At 41.5% G+C, this 18,760-nt stretch overlaps 1 protein-coding gene across 2 annotated transcripts in view; it reads left to right on the forward strand.

The window, feature by feature from the left end:
* The first annotated feature begins 494 nt into the window (after positions 1-494).
* The window catches only part of P2RY10 (P2Y receptor family member 10), a 32,301-nt gene continuing 14,035 nt past the window's right edge, over positions 495-18,760 (forward strand). The window contains exons 1-2 of one of the 2 annotated variants that reach the window (XM_077450045.1): positions 495-625; positions 11,207-11,272. The gene's annotated coding sequence lies outside the window, so the exon portion shown is untranslated. The remainder of the gene's footprint in view (positions 626-11,206; positions 11,273-18,760) is intronic. The other variant, XM_077450104.1, reaches the window with a different exon arrangement.

The following is an 18,760-nucleotide window of genomic DNA, read 5'->3' on the forward strand; positions in this document are numbered from 1 at the left end:
GACTTTGTCCAGTTGGGGGGATTTCACCTCACTTTTCTCAGACACAAAACAAAGGCAAATTAATCCTTCTGTTGCCCCTCTTATAAGATTTACCATCACTTCCTGTTTTGGGGAACAGTAACATTTTGGATTTCCTATCACTTTCTGTTCAGGTGAAAATGATCACCCAGAAAAACAGAATGCATTAGCAGCAGCAATAAAAACCTCACAGAATCTCTAACCTTTTCCACTTTATTCATAACTAACTAACTAACATTTCTTTTTTTTTGTGATATATTATTAAGCTGTATTTCTTTTCTTTTTAATAACTAAAACAAAATACCACATACTTAATACATTTCTTTTCTGGTTTCTAACATTCTGTGGTCATCAAACTAGAGAAGGTCCATAATATTTAGATTGCTATGTATGTGCTTTGGTGGTTTCCATATCACCTGGAGTACTGAATGTAACCCACTGGTAAATATACTCTCACACATGGGGCTTGGCAACAGAAAAAGGTTGTGGCTTCACGTTGCAGTTCTCTGTACTTCCTTTTTATGTTTTGCTTCTGTTTGTAACTTGTACATTATCTTTCTTACAAACACGATGCACGATGCAGCTCTGACACCTCTGCACTGTAAAGGTAAGGTTTACATTCATTTTTTCATTTTCATGGTCAAATACACTGAAAGGGTACATTTTATGGAAGCTTTTATATCTAGGAACATAAATAGCATTATTATAATTCACACACACAATCTGCAAATTATTGCAAATCAAAAAAATAAAATAAAATGTTTTGTTTTTAAAATATATATTAATTTAAAATCAGATATTCATTTTCACATGCATAGCTCCCAACTGTCCCTGATTTCGAGGGACTGTCCCTGATTTGGAGCAATGCCCCTCGTTCCTCCTCATTTGCCCCTCATTTTGGTCTGATCTATTAGTTGTATATAAAATGCACTTTTTATTTTTCAAAAGGTGTTTCCCAGTGCTAAACCTTTCATACAAATTCTAAATTGCTGCATTTGTAAATATTAAAAGCCAATATAAAGGAAGAGTAGTGGTAAAAAAAAAAGCCCTTGTGGATTTAATGAACCTTTTATTTATTTATTTTTTTGGTTAATTCTCCTTTAAGGTGGTGTGGCAGGGGGCTTGTTCTAAGCCTACATACATTTGTTAGTAGGTGTCCCTCATTCCCATCTCAAAATGTTGGGAGCTATGCACATGGGTTTCAATAATTTGTAGTCTAGCTCTATAAATCTGAATGTTCTTGAAGTTTGTAAATGTACGTTGTAAAGGTTCCCACACATTTACTTCATGGAATTCTGTGACAACTGTGTCCTTTGAGTTGGCACTGCTGTGTCACACCTTTCACAGAGCCTGCCTTCTGTTCTACAGAGGTGCGGAGAGGAGGAAATTCAGGAGGCAGGGTAAGTACAAGATTATTGCAGACATCAAGGTACCATGGGATATGTAGTCCTTAGAAAGTGAAAGTAAGTAGCAGAAGAGAAGCTGCAAAGCATGATGGGAATCCAGGAAATTGTGGAAAGAGATGACCAGCAGACAGGCAGCAGTTATCAAATGTCAGGAGATTTTTCAAGTAAATGAATTCTGGACTGTCTAGTATAACTATTGTTTCAAAGGCTATATGGCCTATAGCAGAATGACAGCTCCATTGTCCTGACTGGACGTTATATGATGTCTTTCAAGACTGGGGGCGCACAGCGTGGCAATCGGTGGTGCAGTGTATCACCCACACACATCGCATCTGTGATCACAGTAAAGAACCTATGACGTAGGCTCTTTACCATGTGATCAGCTGTGTCACATGGTAAAGAGATACATTCAATGAGTTGTCCATACAGGTCTACACTGTTCATTGACCTGTTGCATAATAATTTTCCCTTCTGGTCAGAACGTTTATGTAGCTCACCTATGTAAACTCAGTAGTACAGTCAGCTGGCACAGCAAAAGGAGATGTAAACACAGCTGATGTTCCTCTTTCCTCACCTCCTGAAGGAACAAGTCTCTGGTCTGTTGTAGGTGTTGGAGAGGGCCAGGGAGAGCTTTAGAGAATTTTCCATCATGATTTCAAAGTGGTCCTGTTATTAAAATCCACATATTAATAAGACATGTGTCAGCATTGCCAGTTCAATTTATATCTTGAGCAAAAGCTACCTTTTTTTCCTGTGAAAATAACTACTACAACAAATATTAACCCAAACAACAATCACTAACCCAAAAAGCTAAGCCTAGGTTAAGATCACTTTAGCTAGTACTTTATGAGTGTTTCAAGCCATTAAAGTCTGCAGTAATGCCTGGTACATGCTGACAGCTCCGGATCGGTAATGGTCCAATGTTAGTACAGCAGTCTCCCCCTCTGAGCTGTTGTCTAGGACCCCTTTCACACCACACCGCCCTTTGCGTCGGCGGTAAAACGCCACAACCTGGAAGCTGATTTTGTACTCTCCAGTTTTAGAAAATGAACCCATAAGTTCCCATCAGGTATCCTCATCTTGTGATTAACCACAGGCAGGTGAGATCAGTAGCAATAGACAGTTTGCTATTGGCTATGGAATCTGCCTACTGTCAGCGTCACTGCTGTGAAGCTGACAGCATCCTTGACAAGCAGTAAAACGAGGAGAGGGAGTAGTGGTGGCAAACATGCCACTTTGCTGTAAAGTGTACAGAGATAGGCTTAGAGCTTAACCACTTCAGCCCCAAAAGATTTGGCTGCTGAATGACCGGGCCATTTTTTGCGATTCGGCACTGCGTCGCTTTGACTGACAATTGCGCGATCGTATGACGTTACACCCAAACAAAATTGACGTAATTTTTTTCCCACAAACAGAGCTTTCTTTTGGTGGTATTTGACTGCCACTGCAGTTTTTATTTTTTGCGTTATAAACAAAAAAAGAGTGACAATTTTGAAAAAAACACAATATTTTGTACTTTTTGCTATAATAAATATCCCCATTTATAAAAAAAATTCTCAGTTTAGGTCGATATGTATTCTTCTACATATTTTTGGTAAAAAAAAAAAAAACAACTCAATAAACATATATTGATTGGTTTATGCGCAAAAGTTATAGCATCTACAAAATAGAGGATAGATTTATAGCATTTTTATTATTATTATTTTTTACTAGTAATGGCAGCGATCTGCGATTTATATCAGGACTGTGACATTACAGCAGACATATCAGACACTTTTGACACATTTTTGGGACCATTGGCATTTATACAGTGATCAGTGCTATAAAAATGCACTGATCACTGTAAAAATGTAACTGGCGGGGAAGGGGTTAACACTAGGGGGCGATCAAGGGGTTAACTGTTTTCCCTGCTACATGTTTCTAACAGTAGGGGGAGGGGACTGACTAGAGGAAATGACAGACCGTGGTTCCTAGCTATTAGAAACACACGATCTGCCTCTCTTCACAGAGCAGAACAGGCATTTGTGTGTTTACACACACACTTCCGTGTTCTGCCTCTCATGCCCGCGACTACTCGTGGCCGGCGGTCATGGCGATCGTCGGCCAAGAGCATCGGCACCCCTGCAGTGCAGCGGCACCAGCGCGCCTGCTATCCCGATCCCACGAGCCGACATATAGCTGCGACGGTTCGCGGGATCGTGCCAATCTGCCACAGTAAAATGAGGGCGGCTGGTCGGCAAGCGGTTAAATACCTCCAGTTTTTTTTTTTTCATTTAGACCCCTTTCACACCACACCACACCTTGCGTCGGCGGTAAAACGCCGCTATTTTTAGCGGCGTTTTACCGCCGGATTTGCGGCGCATTTCGGCCGCTAGCGGGGCGCTTTTACCCCCCGCTAGCGGCTGCGAAAGGGTTAAAACCGCCGGCAATACGCCGCAATAGCGGCGTTTTGCCGGTGGCATTACAGCGCTGCCCCATTGATTTCAATGGGCGGCAGCGGTGGAGGAGCGGTAAATACGCCGCTCCTTCACCGCTCCAAAGAAGCTGCTGGCAGGACTTTTTTCTGACGTCCTGCCAGCGCACCGCTGTAGTGTGAAAGCCCTCGGGGCTTTCACACTACACACAATGGTGCAGCTTCTTTAGGGCGTTTTGCAGGCGCTATTTCTAACGCTATAGCGCCTGCAAAACGCCCTGGTGTGAAAGGGGTCTTAGTGTGGCCATAGCACCACTTTGTAAAAGCTGCAGTAACCATTAGAAATTGTTTCTATTTACAAAAATATAAAAACTAACATCTCAGTTGGTATACATAATAACATCTGTTATCCATACATAGATTTTTGGCACGAGGCTCTTCTATAGTAATCCTATTTTATCACACAACAAATGTTGGTTGACAGTTAATACCTAAGAACCACATTCATAGTAACACTTGCGAGTCATAAAACGTATGATGTGCAACTGACAACACAGAGCGAAATTCTCCTTCATGTTAAGATAACAAGATAAGACAGCTTTTGAGGTTAAGACGTTTATTATAACCACAAGCATAATCTGATGACGAAGTTAGAAAAATGTTTTGACTTGACTACGCAATTAGGCTGAAAAATATGTGTTATTTCTCAAAAATGTGCAGATATTTATATTGTATGCATTTAGAAGCAATCTGCTAAGACAGCTGGAACCAGTTCCAGTTAAAGACTACTGAATATTTTTACAGCTTTTGCTTTTTCATATTAAAACATTAAAACTTTTTTCTTCCAGTTGCAAAATGTCCCCTTGTGTACTGCACATAGACAAACTTGTGTGTTGCCCATTCAGGGCCAAGTACAGGTTTGTTTAATAGCCTGCCCCTTTGCTACCTATTTCCTTCTAGACACGTGCACACTGAAATATTTTGTTTTGGAATTTCATTTTCGTCCGAAAAATACATGTAGCTCTGGCTCCTGAAGAGCATGCGCTATGTGTTTTTGTCATTTAACTTTACCCTTGAACCACAGTTTGGTTTTGGGTTTAACCCCTTTCCGCCGAGCGTACGCAGATGTGCGTACTCGGCTTCCGAGGGGTATACCGGGATGATGCCCGCACCTGCAGGCATCATCCCGGTACCATTTTTTTCAGCAGGCGATTGGCTATCCAGCCATAACAACCGATGCGGCTAAAAGCCGCTTGGCTGTTATGCCGGAGGAGCGGAAGGGGACAACCCCCTCCCGCCGCCTTCCGCCGCTGTTACCGGTGCTCCCGCTCGATCGGGAGCACCGATTCCATGTCCGCTGCCTCCAGCTGCTGGGGAGGAACTGGAACGAAGCTGTAATCGGCTTCGTTCCAGTCTCCTCATAGTAAACACGGAAGCGACGTCATGACGTCACTTCCCGTTTACTCGGCTGCCAATGGCGCCGGTTTTAAAAATATATACAGTATTCAGAATCGCCGTTTTCGGCGATCTGAATACATTGAAGTGTAAAGGAGGGGTGGGGGGTCCGATCCCTCCATAAAGAGTACCTGTCACCACCTATTACTGTCACAAGGGATGTTTACATTCCTTGTGACAGCAATAAAAGTGATCAAATTTTTTTTTTTTAAACAATTTAGTCATTTTAAAATAAATAAAACAAAATAAAAATAAAAAACATTTTTTTAACGCGCCCGCCGTCCCCGCGAGCTTGCGAAGCAAAGAAAACGCATATGGAAGTCGCGCCCGCGTATGTAAACTGTGTTCAAATCACACATGTGAGGTATCGCCGCGATCGTCAGAGCGAGAGCAATAATTCTAGCACTAGACTTCCTCTAACCTGGTAACCGTAAAAACAAATTTAAACTGTCGCCTATTGAGATTTTTAGGTACCGTACTTTGTCGTCAATCCACAAGTGCGTGCAATTTGGCTAATTTTACTGTTTTTTTTTTTAATTCATGAAAGTATTCCTTTTCCCAAAAAGTTGCGTTTAAAACACCGCCGCGCAAAATACAGTGTGACATAAAATATTGCAGCAATCGCCGTTTTATTCTCTAGAGTCTCTGCTAAAAAAATATATATAAGGTTTGGGGGATCCAAGTAATTTTCTAGCAAAAAATATGGATTTTAACTTGTAAACACCAAATGCCAAAAATATGCTTAGTCATGAAAGGTTAGTTAATTATCCTAAATTTAGACCTCAGCACCAGTCTAGCTGGACTGCCGGGTCCACTGTGACACTGTGATCATGGCAGGGTGCAGAACACAGTCTAGTTGGGTGCATTAAGGTTATTGTCTCTCGGAACCAGCCCAGTGGGAGTGTCACTCTTGCTGTGCTTAAGGTGCGGATGTCACGTGTTTCGGGGTTCCGGTCCAGAAGTATGTTCTTACTGCTTAGTCCTGGTCCTCCTGACAAACCCCCAGGACTCTCATGGCCTGGGGTGTGGATCCACCCGATCACACATCTCGAGGCTGGCTAGCCCAAGGCAAAGAAACTGAAGGAAGGGTTTGGAGGTGGTCTGGTGCCATCTCAGTTAGTGGAGAGGCCCAACAACTGTGAAGTTATCCAGGGGAGGACTCTTCAGGAGAAGACCACGCAAGGGTTGGCTTCCCAACAAGAGCCTGGACAAGTTGAAAGACCCAAGTGAATCCAATCTCGTGTGGTATCGCTGGACTGGCTGCAAGATACTGGTACCATACTAGGGTTCTACAAACTTTCAGTTTCACTAACGTGTTCTATAGCAATGTCTGTGGCAGAGACTTGTTCTTGATTTAAACACCTTGTTGGCTGTTAGGCCTGGTGAGAGAAGGATTATCCAATAAGGGTGAGGATCCAGTTGTGAATGGCTATTCTCTGGATTTTCTATCAGTGAAAGACTTTCTTTCTATTTAAGTTATAGATAAGAGTACCTGGACTTTCCTACCCAAACCCTCTAACCCTACATTGAGAGACTGTGTTGTTAACTATTTTTCGCAAATAAAAATCCCTTTATGTGGATCTGGCAAAGGTAACGGTAAGCCCAATTAATTCAGCCGCTCCTTCGGGGGTCAGTGCTACATACATTTATTTAGTTACTCCCAAAATTTGTTTTTATTTATTTTTGTTTTTCGTTAAAAATTGCATTAGTCCGAAAATCCTAATTAATTAAGGTTGAATCTGTCATTGAAGGCTCATAGTGTCTGTCGAATGTTCAAAGAAGATTCGACGGAGCAGCTAAACTGTATGACTGTATAGTTTAGCTGCTCCATCGAATCATCTTAGAACTTTCAACAGGCACTATAAGCTAAAGATTCAACGTTTGTATGTTTTTCACTGCTTTGTTAAATTTTTGTCGTTCATGTTGAATGTATATAGTTCAAACAGAAAATGGACTGGTGATAGTGATCACTGATCAGACAGTTAATAAGATAGGGTATATAGAATCTATATAGAATCTCAATCTATACTATAGAACCTATAATAATAAACCCCCCCCCCCCCCCCAAAACACGGGCAGCCTCTGAAGCTATCACAACACTAGTATCACTATCAAGTTCACAACACAACAGCAGCAGATTATTATGAAAAAGTTAAGTTGAACTGTAGCTTCCTTCACTATTGTTCTGCTGCTGTGCTTATACTTAATTGCTAAATAATTCAGGTTCTCTGACAAACGGACCTGCTAAGATTGACTGTTTTCTCAAATGATTCAGTGTGTGTGTCTCTCTCTGCTAGCAATCGTAAGTGAAAGTAAGTTGGCTGTACGTGTGTACTTAGTTCTAGCTATTTTACTGCTCCTCCTCTTTGGTTACAATCAACCAATAACATTCATCATCATCATTATTTTTATTTTACTTCCCCCACCCAATTCCAGCAGCGATCTTTTCTCTCTATGACAAATCTTTTCTCTCTATGTCAAATCTTTTCTCTCTATGTAGAATAATCCTGGACTAATAGAGTTAAGGTTAGGCACATTCGACCACAGGTTAGATAGACACAGATTGTTATTGTCAGCATCATATCGAATCTCCTATCTATATCGAACTGTTGTCACAACGAAAACGAAAATAAAGCCTTTGTTTATGTCGGATCTTTCGTTTTTCGGATTCTGCACTTTTTAACAAACGATAGCCAAAATACCTGAAATTCGGATGAAAATGCATTCGGACGAAAACGAATGCACATGTCTATTTCCTTCCCATAACTCCCATGGGGTCTCATGTGCACACTGGAACCTCATGAAATACACACAATTTTTGAGTATGGTGAGCATATAGGTTTCTTCACTCTAGTCCACAATGCAGTCCTTGCCTTGCAGAATAACAAGGCCATTAGTCAACTGTGAATGTGGGGGTGGTTTGCTTTTGATAGGCATCACATTATGGTATTAAGTCTATGATTTACCAGGATTCCCAAATTCTTCTTCCACGGGCTTCAACAGATCCAAGGCTAAGATTTGGGCAGGGTTAAATATACCATAGTGCCCGCATTCTCCACCAAAAAAAGAAATAAATAAAAAACTATACCATAGGGCACTCACAGGTGAGGATTAGGGGGTTTAGCACCAAGCATCATCATTTACAAAATGTTATTATTTTTTCTCTGTTTCATTGTAATTTTATAATTTTGTGTGTATCTATTTGTGTATATATACCCTTAAATAAAAACAGTAAGAGGAAACAATGGCAGGGGCTGTTGACAGAAAGCAAACATTTCTTAAAACGTAACTTCAGTAATTCATTTAATCTTTCCATCTATTAAATCTTCTGCCCTTGTTGTTTTAACTTTGGATAGTAAAACATTTTTTTTTCTGCCAGTAAATACTTTATACAGGCCACTTCCTGTTTCTTCTCTGGTCATTAGCCTAGGTTTATGACATCATGCACAGCTCTCTCTCACGCTGGCGGGGGGGGGGGGGGGGGGGGTCATACAAGGGCCAATGAGAGCTGCAGAGCTGGAGGAGTGCCTCTGTGTGTCTGTGTAAATCCAGGAAGTGAACAGACAGCAGCTTCAGCTGCCCACAGTTAAAATGGTTGCAGCCAGACTCAGTGGAGGGAGATTTCTGCAGAATATTTGGCACGTAGAGAATCACAGTATATATAAAATAATATGCGAAGTGGTTGGAGGGAAGCTTCTGAATGGCAAAAATTATGTAAGCAGAATGCGGTTCCTGTTTAAAAGAGAAGTATATATATTTTTTTTGCCCATTTATAATTACCTAGGTAGATGCAGTATTGATCTGATGCAGCATCTGTCCCTCTGCGCCTCTGCACTGAGAACTCGAGCGATCGAACATGACCGATGGCTTCGTCCTCACAGATCCCTGAGTGGAGAGCTGCTGACTGTCAATTATCAGCTCTCCTCTCTGCTCCTCTGCTCTCACTGAAACGCTGGGCTGTGGAGGGGCGGGGAGTGGCCATCTCAGTGGCTCACTGAGAGGCAGAGATATGCATTAGTCCAGGCAACTGGTGGATCCAGACTTTATTGTCAGGATGATGCGGTGCCTGGACTGATCTCTGCGAAGTCAGCAGAGAGTGGACTTCAGACTGCTCTCTGCTGAAAATGGGTCACAGAAGTGCAAAATGAATTGCACTCCTGTGACCCATAGGAGAAACCCAGCCAAACAAGCTCAGCCTGGACTTCTCCTTTAAGATTTAGTTCAGGTTACTTAAAATCTTAACTTTTTTTCTTTTTACATTTTATCTACTCTTTTGGGACATGTAGCAAATAGTATTTTCCCTTCAATTAGTACATTCTTGCTTCAGCTTTTGCAAAAACCTAGCGACAGAAGGGGGAGCATGTAAAAAGGCTGTCATATTTCATATGTGTATAGGGTTGTATGATACCTAATTACTGTACATCCTTAGCCTTGGGAACGTCAATGTAATTTTCCTAATGCCGTGTACACACGATCAGAGTTTTGGTTGGAAAAAGCTCTGATGGTTTTTCTGATGGAATTCTGACGGAATTTCGCTCAAGCTGTCTTGCATACACACGGTCACACCAAATTCCGACTGTCAAGAACGCGGTGGCGTACACCACGTACAACGGGACTAGAAAAGGGAAGTTCAATAGCCAGTAGCCAATAGCTTCCGTCTCGTAGTTGAATCTGAGCATGCGTGAGTTTTTGCGCGTCGGAATTGCATACACGCGATCGGAATTTCCGATAGAAACTTTCTCCATCGGAAAAAGTGAGAACCTGCTCTCAATCTTTTGCTGGCGGAAATTCGGCCAGCAAAATTCTGATGGAGCATACACATGGTCGCATTTTCTGACAAAAAGCTCTCATCAGTCTTTTACTGGCTGAAATTCCGACCGTGTGTACGTGGCATTATATGTTTTTTCCTAGGAGCATCGGCGGCATCTAGTTGCCCAGCCACGTAGTGCCACGATCAAACTTTGTTTTCTGTGGGACTAATGCCCCGTACACACGGTTGGAAATTCCGACAGAAAAGGTCAGATCGGATCATATTGTCAGAAAATCCAACCGTGTGTGGGCTCAATCGGACTTTTTCCATCGGTAATTCCGACAGAAAAAAATTGAGAGCAGGATCTCAAATTTTCCAACAACAAAATCCAATCAGACTTTTTCCGATCCTTTGTAGAGAATTCCGATCGGACAAAGTGCCATGCATGCTCAGATCAAAGTATGAGAGCAAAGCTATTGGCTACTAGCCTGAACGTACAAACTTCATCACGTTCCGAACTATTGGATTTTCCGACAACTTTGTCCAACCGTGTGTATGTAATACCAGTTTCGGACAAAATCCGTCAGAAAAAAATCTGACAGACCGTGTGTACGGGGGCTTACTTTGTTCTCTAGAACAATGGTCATCAACCCTGTCCTCAGGGCCAACTAACAGGCCAGGTTTTATGTATTACCTTGGGGAGATGCAGACTAGAATACTGCAATCACTGAGCAGCAAATGATATCACCTGTGATGTATTTCAGTTATCTTGCAAACCTGGCCTGTTAGTGGGCCCTGAGGACAAGGTTGATGACCACTGCTCTAGAACAACTGATATAAGGTTAGGTGTATGACAGCTGGGCAGAATTATGTTTTATTAATATTATTATTATGTATTTATGTAATACCATAATCTGCTGTACTACTGTACGAAGTAATACATATAAAAAGGAGGTTATTCTAGGTAAAAAGGTAAATAAAATGTTGAGTTGGTTGTAGCCCAAACATTTTACATGTCATCAGAAAAAAAAAACAATATTTAGATATTTCCACCATGTAGAGACAGATGGGGTGGCCAGTGGTTGATCATCCCCCCTTTTTTTTTTTAACTGTTTCAAAGCCAGAAAGGCCTTGTGTAATGTGTAAAATCTCTTTGGTTCACAGAATATTGAAAGTTACAAGAGTTTAGAATGGAAACCACCAACCACGAAAGGCTAAGTTTGTGAGAAGGTAAATGTTAAAGCTCCTTTGTACTAATCAACTGATTTGTGTCAACTTTTATTTTCTTTACCAAAGATGTACCCAGCATATCTGGCACCCGGAGCATATCATTTTTAACACCCACCCGTATACATCAAAATGATTTCCAGTAATAATCATGAAATGAATCAGAATGCATGCTGTACAGAAGTATGGATGCAACTTTATGCAAAGATACTGAACTTACCAAATCATTCTGCCCAGTGTTCAGTGGTTGTGTGTAAAGATAATCACCCCAGTATTGATGGTCAGGGCCACTGATAGGGGGGACCACCAGTCCTATTTAGGGGGCCAGAGCACACAGGGGGGCCCACACAGGGAGGGCGATTAATGATTGCAGACAGTGGCATAACTAGAACCTTCAGGGCCCCGATGCAGGAAACCATGGTGGGCCGCGGGCCCCCCCCCCCCGACCTTCGGACAGGGCTCTTTTCTCCAAGCCCAATGGTGGAACACCAGGGCCCAGTCCCAAGTGGGTGGCTGCATATAAAGGAACAGATTTAAAAAACATCAATTACAGCCACTGTGCCCATCAAACGCCACTACTGTGCCCATCAAATGTCACTACTGTGCCCATCAAACTCTGCCGCTGTGCCATCAAACTCTGACGTTGTGCCCATCAAGCTCTGCCGCTGTGCCCATCAAATGCCACCGCTGTGCCCATCAAATGCTGCCAGTGTACCCATCAAATGCCACCACTGTGCCCATCAAATGCCGCTACTGTGCACATCAAATGCTGTTGGTGTGCCCATCAAATGCTGCCACTGTGAATCCCCACCGCCCGCTCGCTGTCTGCCCGCCATTTACCCTGTCTTGGTGGGGCAGTGGGTAATGAGCTCAACCAAAACACAGAAAAGACAATTAAATTAGATGTAACGTTTTTGTTACATATTAGCACTGCTGATCTCTTGCATCCTCCTTCTGTCTACATACATGTACACTTGCAACAGCTGCATGCCATTTTCAGGGTGGGTTTCCTTAGAATGACATAAATAAATCATAACTGTGCAATGTGTGACTGGGTGACAATGTATGTAGGAGCACAACTGGGAGAAAGAAAGAACATTGACTGTAAAACACAAACCAGTTTTATATGGTTCACTTATATAATATAAAGTGTGTGTGTGTATATATATATATATATATATATATATATATATATATATATATATATATATATATAGTATCTCACAAAAGTGAGTAAATCCTACACCCCTCACATCTTTGTAACTAGTTTATTATATATTTTCATGTGACAACACTGAAGAAATTACACTTTGCTACAATGTAAAGTAGTGAGTGTACAGCTTGTATAACAGTGTAAATTTTCTGTCCCCTCAAAATTACTCAACACACAGCTATTAATGTCTAAACCGCTGGCAACAAAAGTGAGTACAAATTGGGCCCAAAGTGTCAATATTTTGTGTGGCCACCATTATTTTCCAGCATTGCCTTAACCCTCTTGGGCATGGAGTTCACCAGAGCTACAGGTTGGGATCCTCTTCCATGATGACATCAGGGAGCTGGTGGATGTTAGAGACCTTGCGCTCCTTCACCTTCCGTTTGAGGATGCCCCACAGATGCATAAAAGGGTTTGGGTCTGGAGACATGCTTAGCCAGTCCATCACCTTTACCAAGGCAGTGGTTTTTACATAGTTAGTAAGGTTGAATAAAGACACAAGTCCATCCAGTTCAGCCTGAGTGAGTGTCTACAATTATCCCTATCCCTGTACATTGCACACTCACATCGGTCCCTACCCTCAAGGAGCCCACAGGCCAAGGTCCCCATTCATATACTAGGCACAATTTTGGACAGAAGCCAATTAACCTACCTGCATGTCTTTGGAGTGAGGGAGGAAACCCACACAAGCACAGGGAGAACATGCAAACTCCAGGCAGGTAGTGTTGTGGTTGGGATTTGAACCAGTGACCCTTCTTACTGCTAGTGCTAACCACTACACCACTGTGCCGTTGTCTTGGAGGTGTGTTTGGGATCGTTATCATGTTGGAATACTGCCCTGCAGCCCAGTCTCTGAAGGGAGGGGATCATGCTCTGCTTCAGTATGTCACAGTACAGGTTGGCATTCATGGTTCCCTCAGTGAATTGTAGCTCCCCAGTGTTGGCAGCTCTCATGCAGCCCCAGACACTCCCTTCACCATGCTTGACTGTAGTCAAGACACACTTGTCTTTGAACTCCTCACCTGGTTGCTGCCACACATGCTTGCCACCATCTGAACCAAATAACCAAATATGTTTATCTTGGTCTCATCAAACCAGAGGACATGGTTCCAGTAAGCCATGTCCTTAGTCTGCTTGTCTTCAGCAAACTGTTTGCAGGCTTTCTTGTGCATCATCTTGAAGAGGCTTCCTTCTAGGACGACAGCCATGCAGACCAATTTGATGCAGTGTACGGTGTATGTTCTGGGCACTGACAGGCTGACCCCCCACCCCTTCCACCTCTGCAGCAATGCTGGCAGCACTCATACATCTATTTCCCAAAGACAACCTCTGGATATGATGTTGAGCACGTGCACTCAATTTTTTTGGTCGACCATGGCGAGGTCTGTTCTGAGTGGAACCTGTCCTGTTAAACCGCTGTATAGTCTTGGCCACCATGCTGCAGCTCAGTTTTAGGTTCTTGGCAATCTTCTTATAGCCTAGGCCAGCTTTATTTAGAGCAACAATTCTTTTTTTCAGATCCTCAGAGTTCTTTGCCACGATGTGCCATGTTGAACTTCCAGTGAACAGTATGAGAGAGTGAGAGTGATAACACCAAATTTATTACACTATATATATATATATATATATATATATATATATATATATATATATATATATAATTGAATAATACGGTACACTCTGAATATGACAATTTCAATAAAAAAGGGGGTGTGTGGGTAGGAAATGGGGAAATAAACAAATTCTCTAGGAAATTAGTCCATGTGAGGTTCAATAATAGACGAATAACTGAAAGGACAACAGAACAGCGCCCTCTAATTGAGCTGTTTGACATGCCCATGGTTTTCCTCTATGTAGGCCGTACAATCAGAACTTTGCGGAAACACTTGGGGAACATCGAAATTTGGTAGAACAGGGCAAAAATAAACATAGTGTTCCCAGACATTTTCTAGAATTTCATGAACAATCACCTGTAGGACTAAGGCCGCGTACACACGGGCGGATTGTCTGCCCAACTAAGTTCGTCAGACAATCCGACAGACAATCCGTTCAAAATTTGCATGAACGGACTTGACCACACACGATGAGCAGACAGTCCGCTGAAAGCGTGCGTGATGACGTGTACAGCACGTACGACGGGACTAGAAAAACGACGTCCTATACACTGCAATGCAACCTTCGGCCGTGTAAATCCTTTCTGAGCATGCGCCATACTTAGTCCGTCCAACTTGCCTACACACGAGCGGACTGTCCGCTGAAACCAAGTTTGGACGGACAAAACCAAGTTTGAACGGACTGTCTTACGGAAATTCCGTAAGACTTTGTTCGTCAGATTGTCCGCTGAAAAAGTCCGCTGAAGCCCACACACGAGCGGATTGTCCGCTGAAAGTTGGACAGACAATCCGCCCGTGTGTACGCGGCCTTAGGGTCTGGATTCTGGAGTACATTCCGAAGAATTTGCCCACAGCCGAACATTATAAAAGATTATGCGAGAGAGGGAACTATTGGATCTACTCTTGGGACACTTTATCGCCTGGAGGCCTAAATGAAAGCATAGAAATAAATACCTTGTTTTGATAACATGTCTATATGCTAATAAATCTACAAGATTTCAATATATTTATAATTTGACTTTAAATATAAAGTTGTACTAAAGTTACATTCCTGTTACCATAATCTCTCGCTAATAACCCTCATGAAACAATCCTTAGGACAGATGCACCCACACGTAGGTGCCAATACATGCCCTGGATGCCATGTATGTGGGTGTTTTCACGTATACACCAACAGGATAATCTAATTCTAAAAATAATTGATTTTTAATTTTTAATTTCCTTATTTTTGGAGAATGTTGTTTGAAATGTATTTTTTTTAAATATTTAAAAAAAATACTTCCTACATATGATATTATCTAAGTGTATATATTTATATTTGTATTTACAATTCATTTTTACCCTCACTCACCGCTATAACATTAGATTGATTCACTTATTGATTAATTATTATCAACCAAAAATGAGCTCCTTACCATGTATTCTTAGTCACCATATATAATTATAGCTGCCATTATCATTCAAAAAAAATTCAATAATTTTATTGAATTATTTTATTAATTTTATTGATTGATTTTTTATTGATTTGATTTTTTGTTGATTGATTTTCAATATCGACCTACCAACACACATACAGATGTGTTCCAACTTATTATCAATTGATTTTTAATCACATTGGTATTATATTAATTGACACTTTTTAGTGATAATTTATTGATATTTTTACCATTTACTTTAAAATTCGACTAGCAAAATATTTTTATGCATCATTATCCTGACTCTATCGGTTTTCAGGAGTTATTATAACAACATTAATTTAATATAACATACTTTAGCCGCTATAGATAGTTCAGATAAACAAGGCCACATTACACTCTCTTATCAAGTATTAAGGCAGTTGATTATAGCTGCAATACCGTATCTCACCCGTATACACGTTTTTTGTGTTTATGATGTTGCTATGGTAATCTCCCATGTGAGCATGACATGCTTGTGTATAAAATTCCCTGACCCAATATAGCTGCCACTGAAGCCTGAGGAAGGAGCACGCATCCTCCGAATGCGAATCGCGGCCCGCTGACCCAACCCGGAAGTGACATTCGTCCTTGTATGCCGATGATCAACAAAATTGAATACACCTACTCCCCATTCACACCTGAGACTTTGTAACACTATCAAGTCACATGACATCAGGGAGGGAAAATGGCCAGTTGGGCCCACTTTGGACATTTTCACTTAGGGGTGTACTCACTTTTGTTGCCAGCGACATTAATGGCTGTGTGTTGAGTTATTTTGAGGGGACAAAAATGTACACCGTTATACAAGCTGTACACTCACTACTTTACATTGTAGCAAAGTGTCACTTCTTTAGTGTTGTCACATGAAAAGATATATAGATAGTTGCATAAAGACATGAGTCCATCCAGTTTCACATCGATCCCTACCCTCAAGGAGCCCACAATCCAAGGTCCCCATTCATGTACTCGGGCCAATTTTGGACAGATGCCAATTAACCTACCTGCATGTCTTTGGAGTGTGGGAGATAACGGAGTACCTGGAGGAAACCCACGCAGTCACAGGGAGAAGATGCAAACTCCAGGCAGGTAGTGTTGTGGTTGGGATTTGAACCAGTGATGCTTTTTACTGAGAGTGCTAACCACAACACCAATCTAAGAGAGAAAGCTGCGCTAAAACTTATAAAATACCAAAATCATAATATGACATAATGTATCCTATTTTTTGCAAAAAATGTCAAAGATTGCAAAATGGTGCAAAAATCAATAAAAAATAAATTTTCAAAATATAAACAGTCCAAGAAAGAGGGGAGAAAGACAGGATGATGAATCTCAGTCTATTTCAGTGACTTCATAAAACACCCTTCAAGTATGTAGCAGGTGCACCCAGAGAAAAGAGGTTTATCCACTACCAGATTCAGTGAGGCTTATCAGCTGCCAAGATCTCTTTTTTAAGGAGATCATACGAGCTTGCAAATAGGACAATCACTCCTGGTCCCTTTAATAGGCTCTGCTGGTCTCTCCAACTCCTGTACCCCCCTTCTCAGAGCGTCTTCTAGATTTTAAGCTCCAACGAGAGAGGTCCTCTAATCCCTCCTGTTGAATTGAATTGTAATTGTATTTTCTTCCCCGATGCGGAAACTGTTGGCGCTATATAAATCCTGTTCCCAAGCTGGCAATCACAGCCCACTGTTCTGTCTCCAAGACCATCTGACCTGTCAGCACGTGGTAATGGCTGCCCTTCTTCCTGCTAACCACAGTGCCAACCACAACACCACTGTGCCACCCAAATATATATATATAGATATATATCTATACACACACACACACACACACACACTATGAATCATTAATAAAAAAAAATTATGTGATATCAGTTGACTGTTGTAGCAGACGAGGTGCATAGGCAGAGCCTGACTGAGCAGACATGCCAACTTAGAGCTCTGCTCCTGAAGTAACATTTCTGCCATATTATACCGTGTCCTGACTATTGTTACTCAGTCTGCTAATAACCCCTGAAACTTAATGTAATGGTTCATGGGAGTTCTCGCCTGAAAATTAAGCCAATAAACAACATAGAAGCCCTGCCTCAGGCTTCAGTCAAAATGACACTAGCTTCATCCCCTCCCCCTGGTACCTCACACTCAGTGAAATCCTCTCAGCACTCTAAGGTATCTGTGGCAACACAGGAGGAATATGACTCAGATTCACCTATATAAACTTCACAAATGACATCTTTTACAGACCCTGCTTATTCTTCTGTTATGAGGCAATTTGAAAAAATGCTTCACAAATCCCTTAAACAGTCATCAGATCACATTACAGACAGTCTAGCTATGGAAATCAGAGAGCTGGGCCAACGCACTGCAAATCTTGAACTGTGGGTTAATGAACTTGAAAATAACACCCAGGCTTATGCAGTTGAATTTGAAAACTTTAAAGAGGAAAACGCAGTCCTTCAATCTTGTTTAGAAGATTACGAAAATAGATCCCGGCGTTCCAATATCTGTATACGTGGAAATACATAAATCTGTCACTGATTTGCCAGCCACTATGCTATCCCTATTTCCAGAACTACAGCCTTCCATACCAAATGGAGATGGACAGGGTTCATAGAGCCCTCACACCTCGCAAAGCCAATGGACCGCCACATTATATTATCGCCAAATTTCACTATTTCCATACCAAGGAACAACTTCTAGCTGCTGCTAGAGCAAAAGATTTGCTGATTTTCTAGGGACATACCTATCAACTTTTTTCTGATCAATCTCAGCTCACCATCTCTAAGCCTTGGGCTTTGAAGACACTTTTTCAAGTTTTACAACGACATCAAATCACCTACAGTATCAACGGGGCTTTCCATTTTCAATTTGCTTCACTTACCAAGGATGTCTGCTGTTCTGCTGAAGAATTCCAATCTTCTTTACAAAAATCCAGCTTCTAGAATGTCCTCTCAACCAAAGCAACGCACAAAGTCGAATGGTTACCCATTCCCTGCAAAAATCAGCTGGTGTTGAAGAAAATAAAAGTCCCCAGGGCCAAGCAAAACATAGTAATTTCTCTTCTCCTACGCCAACTCCTGAGGACTCTATGGACTGACATTTTTCTTTTTGTTTGACTTAATGTCAGGTATTCTTATAACTTTAACTTCCAACTAACTATATGATTCTTTTTTTTTTTTTGTCTTACCAGTTTAGAATTCACTCAATGC

The sequence above is a fragment of the Lithobates pipiens genome, unplaced genomic scaffold (assembly GCF_037356315.1).
Source record: "Lithobates pipiens isolate NorthernLeopardFrog02 unplaced genomic scaffold, aLitPip1_a1.2 Scaffold_1, whole genome shotgun sequence".
Lineage (NCBI taxonomy): Eukaryota > Metazoa > Chordata > Amphibia > Anura > Ranidae > Lithobates > Lithobates pipiens.